The 9,005-nt window shown below is 36.5% G+C and overlaps 1 non-coding gene across 1 annotated transcript; it reads left to right on the forward strand.

Annotated features, from left to right (window-relative positions):
• Positions 1 to 1,015: 1,015 nt before the first annotated feature.
• Positions 1,016 to 1,146, forward strand: LOC140497940 (U6atac minor spliceosomal RNA). Its single transcript, XR_011964941.1, has one exon. It is a non-coding gene; the product is annotated as a U6atac minor spliceosomal RNA (small nuclear RNA).
• Positions 1,147 to 9,005: the final 7,859 nt, after the last annotated feature.

Genomic DNA, 9,005 nt, shown 5'->3' on the forward strand with positions numbered 1-9,005 from the left:
CAACTAGGGGTGACCAGGAAAGCATTACCATAGAAGGGAGTACCACTGTTGAGCCCTAAAGAAAGCTAATATTTTCCTTTCCACTGTGCCTGAAAGTTTCGCTGTTGGATAGAGAACCTTTCAGGCACAGGGGAGAGACAAATTGTTGAAAGGCAGAGAGACAGGAAATTTATTGCTAATTTGGGGAAAATACTAAGTACTAGAGAACAGATCGCAACGGGATGTAGATTATATGAAAAGGAAATCTACATAATAAACACTACTTACAACCAATTGTCCCCCCTGTGGCTGTACAAGCCTACCTAGCTAAACCACCAAGGCACTCAGAAGGAGAGAAAGAGAAAATCACTTTCCAGGCCAATTGAACCACCACCAAAATGTTGACTACCTTCTCCCCTTAGACCCTAATAGAGACACTTCAGAACTCTAAAATCAGGAGTCTTGAATTTTAATATCCCCCAAACCAACAGATTTATTTCCCGCTCAAATCCCTTAATCATCATTTAGCAGAAAAAATCACTGTTGAGGAGCCAGACTTCCTCATTGTCAGCAGTAGCAGCTTCAGATCAATGACCTGGGTCAGATAAGCACAGGAGCCATGGGAATGGCAGCAAATTCCAGATCAACAGTCTTACCTCACAGTTGTCACCTTGGGAAGCAACTCTTGTTGGGAAAGGGTCAACTATCCCCATCCATTTCCAATGAAATGTTACACATTCTACACTTAAGCCATCTTAACTAAAGTGGCAGGTCACTATGAGGGAGAGATATAGCACGTACTAAGCACATCAAATCATCATGACCACATTAAAAATCATTGCCCCTCATATTCTGGTATTTCCAGCTCATTACAGTGAGTCTGACTTCATACTTGAAGAGAACCAAAATGACATCCCTATGTGGGGGTAAATTTACATTGTATCCAATGACCCTTCAAATCAATGTGAGTTCAGAAGCCCCTGCCATAAGCTGGGCAAAAATAATCTGTGTGAACATTTGGAATGGAGCAGATCACATGTTGTGTGAAAGAAGAATAAGTTAGCTTTCCCTTTGATATAGATGGAAGAGATGCCCGTGTTCTTTACAATGCATATGCAGTTAAAGCATTGCCACCGTTCTGTGGAATCTAAACCTGTGACTATTTTCTGGTGTTTTTAGCTATCATCCTGGGAACGAACACCTGAGGAAATGTCACCTGACAATTACTCCTAAATGTGTAAAAACCACAGGTACTTAAGAAAGCACTTACTACATGAGTCATTGTTTAATGGTTCAATATTAGAAACTAAGATTTTATTGGTAGAAATGAAATAAAAGAAAATGCATTTAATGCTGCTTTATAACTATGTCCTAAGAACTATGAAACATTTTTATTTGACTTGTGGCCAGAAAAATACACCAGTGTTGCCTCTCCCATTGAGAGATATGTGCCCTTGAGAACAAGTTCTGTCTTAACTTTCCAATTTGTATACCCGGCACTTTGCATAGTGTTTTGAATAGAGTAGTAATTGATCGATACCTTATTCAGTAATAAATTCATTTATTAATACAAAGGTTAGAATGAAAATGAAAAATCTAGAGAAACCTGCAAATATTAAGCTAGGGACTTTGAATTTTATCCTAAAAGAATAGGGGGGTCCTTAAGATTACTAGAAGTGATGGTCAGATCTTTGCCTTAGCGTTATTATTTTGGCAACTACATGGAATATGAATTGAACAGGGGAAAGACTGAAAACAAGAAAATAATACAGAAACTTGCAATAATCCTCAGAAGAGGTGGTTGTGACCTGTAAAATAAGTGAAATGTCCATTTAATAACCTATCCATCCCTTTATATACTAAAAAGAATAACACATTTCTTCAACCCTTGGTGGTATTGGGCACAGATATAAACATGGTTGTACTTTTTTATCCATATACCCTAGCTGACAGATTTGTGAACTTGTCTCTGGAAGTTTCCAAAATCTTTATCTCATCTTCAGAATTTCTTGGTGCCTAATGCTTAGGTGTCTTCAGAGTTATGATTGTCTTCCCTTGCAATCTCTTATCTCTAGAGATATTACTAATATCCATTTCTTCATTACTCTTGTAAGATTTCCAGTGCTCCTCAACTCTTCAAGCACCTCCCAGGTCCATCAATGATTTCATCATTTGTTACTCTTCTTTGAAAACTCCTGGATGTTAATTCAACTAAATACTCTACCTGTGCCTCATATTGAGTACAACAATGATTTCCAGATCTTTCAGAAGAAGTGCTTTTAAAGACCTGACTCACTCTACATTACTACAGTGTCAAGTGAGTGTTATACCACTGATTCACACATAACTTCTCCCTCTTGCCTGTAAATAAATAAGGATAGAGGTATATCAGTATTCTCCAGGGATGGAGCAAGTTTTTATATAACTCGAGGTGCCAGTCTAGAATATCGTGTAATACACATTACTCCTTTCTGCTGGAGATGACATTTGAGTTAAAAGTGAAGTAATCTAAAGACACAGTAATCTAAAGACACTAAGTGGCAGAAGTGAGGGAAGAATGTATTCTAAGTATGGGTGAAGTTTGAATAGAAGTATTAAGATGAGGGAGTCATGTATCTGAGGAATGTGACATAAGGTAAAAATTATTTTTTCTATGTCTTTTAAAAGGTACATATTGATTTCAGCATCCCTAATTATTACATTTTTTTCCTCCTAAATAAACATAGCAATTAAACTTAATAGCAGCTATAGTTTAAATCTCCAAATTGATAAAAAAAAAGAAAAGTGATAAGTAAAGCCAGAGCAGTTTCCACATTCACTTATAATTACATTTATATTTCAAAAGAGAAAATTTTAATTTACTTCTGGATTTAAACTTCTAATTAAATTTAAAATTGTTTGAGATTAAAGATTGTGTGAAATTCAGTAAGCTATTTAAAATGAACATGATGAAGCTTTTCTTTCTGCTTCCTTAAAGAAATTATAGTTCAATGATTGAAGGTCATACAAAATAAATAAAGCTCAGATCATTTATATTTAGGCTAAACAGCTAAAGAGGGAAGAAAATGAGCTAATCATATACCCTAAAAAATCTAAAGACCTTTGTATTGCTGTTTAACAAACTTTCTAGAAATTCACTGGTAACAATGGGTTTAATGATTTGAATATAGGAGTGGGGCCAATTGCCCTATAGAACTATGACCATTCTTGTGCTATACATTATTTGAATGATTTTATATATTGTGTATTATTTCATATACTTCTATGAAGTAGGAAGCTACAAACGAAAAGAGGAAGATTTGAGGTACCAGATAGAAGATCTTGACAAGGGAAGAATTATATTAAGAAACTAAAGCTATCAGCCATCTATGAAGAGAAAAATTTGACTAACAAAGTAATATATAAACTATATAAAATGATTCTTGATCTTAGAATTCCCAAGTCCAAAGTTTCTGAACTGTATCATCAGGCTCTTTGAAAACTATATTTGAGACTGAAAGACAGGTGAAATCCCTGGAAGTGTTGAAGAAATTAAACTCCAGATTGCAAAAAAGAAATTTAAATTATACTGAAAATTGGTTGCTATTTATACTAAAATATATTAAGATTTTTCTAATGGCAGAACTATAGATAAGTGACTATGGTTGGCAAAATGATAAGAATTAAATTTTAGTGTAAATACAGAGCACCTTTATTGACTGAGCTGTGAAAAAACGGTATGATAATACTACAAATGAAAAGCAAAATAAAATAAGTTTAAAATATTACAAATAATATCTTTCTAAAAATCAATGGTTTGAAAAGAAAAAAAAGCCTGAGCCCGCACAGGTAAAAAGAAGTTGAGTAATAGAAAATAATTTTGACTAGATTAATAATGAATGAAAGAAAATCAGAACAAATAGATAGGAAGTAGCTAATTATCATGCTACCTTTGATTGATATATGTGTTAAGAGTTAATTAATTGAAATATTTACAAACTATTCATCAAGTGATTAAATAAGGTCTTTCAGCACACCAGTATCAGGCCTGACAAACAGAATACCCATGAAACAAGTTCAAGTCTTATAATCATTACATCAAACACAATAATATTTTGTTACATTAAGTGTTTTGTTTACACCTAAACTCATCAGGCTCACTTGATAGTTACTTGAATCAGCAATTGAGAATCTAAATTACTAAGTCTATCAGCTAATTTGGTATTCTGGTTTTGGTGGAGTTTGGTCTGTGTAGTTACTATGAGCATTATTAATCAGATGAACTAATGCATTCATAGATCATTCCATTTTTCTGACAACTACATGGACGTGAACTGTGCAAAAAAGAATCCCTTTAGAATCATCTAAGGAATTATGTGGTCATACACACATATGTATAACATGAATATAAATATATGTATATATGTATTTCCTCATTATGGATGAATTTTTTTGAAAAATTGAGTTCCAAATTCTCTCCCTCCTTTCTTCCCTCCATGGTCAAAAGAACATGAAATTTGACATCAATTATTTATAGGAAACCATGTAAATCATATACAAATCTTATCCATGTTACAAAAGAAAACTGACAAAAAAGAAAAATAAAATGTAAAAAGAATGATTAAATCTTCATTCAGAGTACATTAGTTTAGCTAGATAGTCCTTGTCATCCTTGATAATTTGGAATTGTCTTGGATCATTGACCTAAAAAGAAAAACTAAATGTTTCATAGCAATCCTTACAGTAGCCTACATGGTATATAATGTTCTTGTAATGTTTACTACGCATAGCACAAATTCATAGAAGAGTTCCAATGTTTTGTTTTGTCTTGTTTTTCCGAATCCATACTACTCCTCATTTCTTAGAGCACAATAGAATTTCATCATAATCATATGCCACACTGTGCTCAGCCGTTTTCCACTTGGTAGTCATACAATTGATTTCTAATACTTTGCCAACATAATAAAGAGTTTCTAGAAACATTATTGTTGAAATAAGTCTCTTTTTCTGTTTTCTTTGATCTCTTTGGGCTATAGACCTAGTAGTAGTATTTCTGGGTCAAAGGCATGCACATATGGTTGTGTAGCCCATTAGGTGTAGTTCCAAATTATTCTCCAGAATCGATGGAGTAGTTCACAACTCTAGCAGCTGTGCATTAGTGTCTTTTTTTTCCATATCTACTCTAACATTTTTCAGTTTCTCTTTCTGTCATGTTGGACAATTTGATCAATATGATACGGTACTTCAAAGATACTTCAAATTGTATTTCTGTAATCAGTAATGGTTTGAACATTCACCCATGTGGTTATCTATAGATTTAATTTTTTTTTCTGAAAACTTCTTGCTCATATACTTTGAACATTTGTCAAGTGAAGAATGCATTTTTTTAAATAAAATTCTTCCATTCCTCTACACATTAATGAGGTGAGACCTCAATCTAAGAATCTTGCTGCAAAATTCCCACATCCCAGTTTTCTGCTATCTTTTGAATTTTGGTTGTACTAATTTTATGTTTGCAAAACTTTTTAATTTCCTATAACTAAAATGATCATTTTAAATTTCCATGATTCTCTCTATCTTTTGTTTCGTCATAAACTCTTATCCAAAGATCTGACCCTGATTGCATTGCAAAGCAAAAAGAAACACTTGCACTTGTGGCTGCCCTTCCTTGGAGGTCCTTCTTGGATAAAAACTAGAATTTAGCACAGGAGAACAGTGACCACACCCCTCCCAAGATCACCCTCACCTTGGAAGTATCAAAAAGTTGTAGAATACTGAGAACTAGCTCTTAGAAGAACAACACAAAAAATAATAAAGCTTGGCACAGTGTCTCTCCACCACCAAGTCAACAGAGTTCAACTTTAACTTAAAGATCAAAGTCAAAAATGGGCTAGAAAAAGAAGCAAATAAAAACAACAACAGGGGGGAGGAGCCAAGATGGTGGAGTAGAAAGACACACATACACTAGCTCCGAACCCACAGCCCATAATATATCTGTAAAGAAGAACTCCCCACAAATTCTGGAGCAGTGGAAGTCACAGAACAACAGAGCGGACGAGATTTCTGTTCCAGAGAGATCTGAAAACTTGACCCGAAAGATCCATCGCACCCTGGACCAGAGCAGAGCCCAGTCCTGCCTTGGGAGTGTGGCACTGAGAGGAGCGGATCCGAGCAGGCTTCAGGGACAGAATCTCCAGCAGCTGCACAGGTCCTTCCACCCGCAGGTGACAAGGGTTGGTGAGAGGGTCTTTTTGTCGGGTCGAGAGGGAGTGGGGTGGCCCCATAACTCAGGCCCCCTCGGGAGGCAGTAGCAGGGTCAGCGGCAGACAGGGGCTCCCCAAGCAGGCAGGAGCTCGGAACCATTGTTGAAGGTTTCTGCATAAACCCCCTGAGGGAAGTGAGTCCCGTGTGGTGGCCCTGCCCCACCTGAGCACCTGAACGTAATCTAACACTTTGAATAGCAGCCCTGCCCCCGCCCAAAGCCCTGAGGCTGGGAAGCAGCATTTGAATCTCAGACCCCAAACACTGGCTGGGAGGACCTGGAGGCAAAGTGGGTGTGAAGAGAATACTCAGAAGTCAAGTCACTGGCTGGGAAAATGAGCAGAAATGGGGAAAAAAAAATAAGGCTATAGAAGGTTACTTTCTTGGTGAACAGGTATTTCCTCCCTTCCTTTCTGATGAAGAAGAACAATGCTTACCATCAGGAAAAGTCACAGAAGTCAAGGCTTCTGTATCCCACACATGCAAAACAAGTATAGCATGGGATCAGGCCATGGAAGAGCTCAAAAAGGATTTTGAAAATCAAGTTAGAGAGGTGGAGGAAAAACTTGGAAGAGAAATGACAGAGACTAAAAAAAAGTATGAGAAGCAGGTCAACACCTTGCTAAAGGAGACCCAAAAAAATGCTGAAGAAAGTAACACCTTGAAAAATAGGATAACTCAATTGGCAAAAGAGGTTCAAAAAGCCAATGAGGAGAAGAATGCTTTCAAAAGCAGAATTAGCCAAATGGAAAAGGAGGTTCAAAAGCTCACTGAAGAAAATAGTTCTTTCAAAATTAGAGTGGAACAGATGGAGGTTAATGACTTTATGAGAAACCAAGAAATCACAAAACAAAGCCAAAAGAATGAAAAAATGGAAGATAATGTGAAATATCTCATTGGAAAAATAACTGACCTGGAAAATAGATCCAGGACAGACAATTTAAAAACTGTGGGACTACCTGAAAGCCATGATCAAAAAAACAGCCTAGACATCATTTTTCATGAAATTATCAAGGAAAACTGCCCTGATATTCTAGAGGGTAAAATAAGTATTCAAGGAATCTACCAATCACTGCCTGAAAGATATACAAAAAGAGAAACTCCTAGGAACATCATGGCCAAATTCCAGAGTTCCCTGATCAAGGAGAAAATATTGCAAGCAGCTAGAAAGAAACAATTCAAGTATTGTGGAAATATGATCAGGATAACACAAGATCTAACAGCTTCTACATTAAGGGATCGAAGGGCGTGGAATAGGGTATTCCAGAAATCAAAGGAACTAGGTCTAAAACCAAGAATCACCTACCCAGCAAAACTGAGTATAATACTTCAGGGGGAAAATGGTGTTTCAACTAAATTGGGGACTTTCAAGCATTCATGATGAAAAGACCAGAGCTGAAAAGAAAATTTGACTTCCAAACAAAAGAATGAAAAGAAGTATGAAAAGGTAAGCAGCAAAAAAGAAGTCACAAGGGACTTACTAAAGTTGAACTGTTACGTTCCTACATGGAAAGACAATATTTGTAACTATTGAAACTTTTCTGTATCTGGGTAGTTGGTGGGATTACCCCCTCCCACACACACACAAACGTGCACACACACACACAGAGATAGAGAGCACAGAGTGAATTGAAGAGGATGGGATCCTATCTTTAAAAAAATTGAAATTAAGCAGTGAGAGAGAAATATATTGGGAGGAGAAAGGGAGAAATGGAAAGGGGCAAATTATCTCTCATAAAAGAGGGAAGCAAAAGACTTTTGAGTGGAGGGAAATAGAAGGGAGGTGAGAGAAAAACATGAAGTTTACTCTCATCACATTCAACTAAAGGAAGGAATAAAATGCACACTCATTTTGGTATGAAAACTTATCTTATAATACAGGAAAGTGGGGGAAAAGGGGATAAGCAGGGTGGGGGGGATGATGGAAGGGAGAACAATGGGAGGAGGGAGCAATTAGAAGTCAACACTCTTGGGGAGGGACAGGATCAAAAGAGTGAGTAGAAGCAATGGGGGGCAGGATAGGATGGAGGGAAATATAGTTAGTCTTACACAACACGACTATTATGGAAGTCATTTGCAAAACTACACAGATATGGCCTATATTGAATTGCTTGCCTTCACAGTGGGGATGGGTGTGGAGGGAGGGATGAAGAGAAGTTGGAACTCAGAGTTTTAGGATTAACTGTCGAGTACTGTTCTTGCTACTAGGAAATAAGAAATACAGGTAAAGGGGTATAGAAAGTTATCTGGTCCTACAGGACAAAAGAGAAGATGGGGACAAGGGAAGGGAGGGATGATAGAAGAGAGGGCAGATTGGTGATAAGGTCAATTAGAATGCTCGGTTTTTTGGGGTGGTGGGAGGGGACAAATGGGGAGAAAATTTGGAATCCAAAATTTTGTGAAAATGAATGTTAAAAAGTAAATAAATTAACATAAAGAAAAGAAAAGAAAAACAACAACATCAAAAATGACCATAGAAAGCTACTGTAGTAGCAGAAAAGACTAAGACATAAATTCAGAAGATGACAACAATCTGAATTTTTTTCACATAAAAGGGGTATAAAAGGAAGAACTTTTACAGTGCAGGGCAAAACAGAGAAGTGGTGGCCAGTGCTTGAACATAACCCTCATTGAAATTCATTCAAAGATGGAAGAATGGAATCTCTCTCTGTCTCTGTCTCTGTCTCTGTCTCTGTCTCTGTCTCTCTCTCTCTCTATATATATATATGTATATATATACATACATATGTATATATATACATATATATACATATATATACGTATAT

This window comes from Notamacropus eugenii, chromosome 3, assembly GCF_028372415.1.
Source record: "Notamacropus eugenii isolate mMacEug1 chromosome 3, mMacEug1.pri_v2, whole genome shotgun sequence".
Classification (NCBI taxonomy): Eukaryota; Metazoa; Chordata; class Mammalia; order Diprotodontia; family Macropodidae; genus Notamacropus; species Notamacropus eugenii.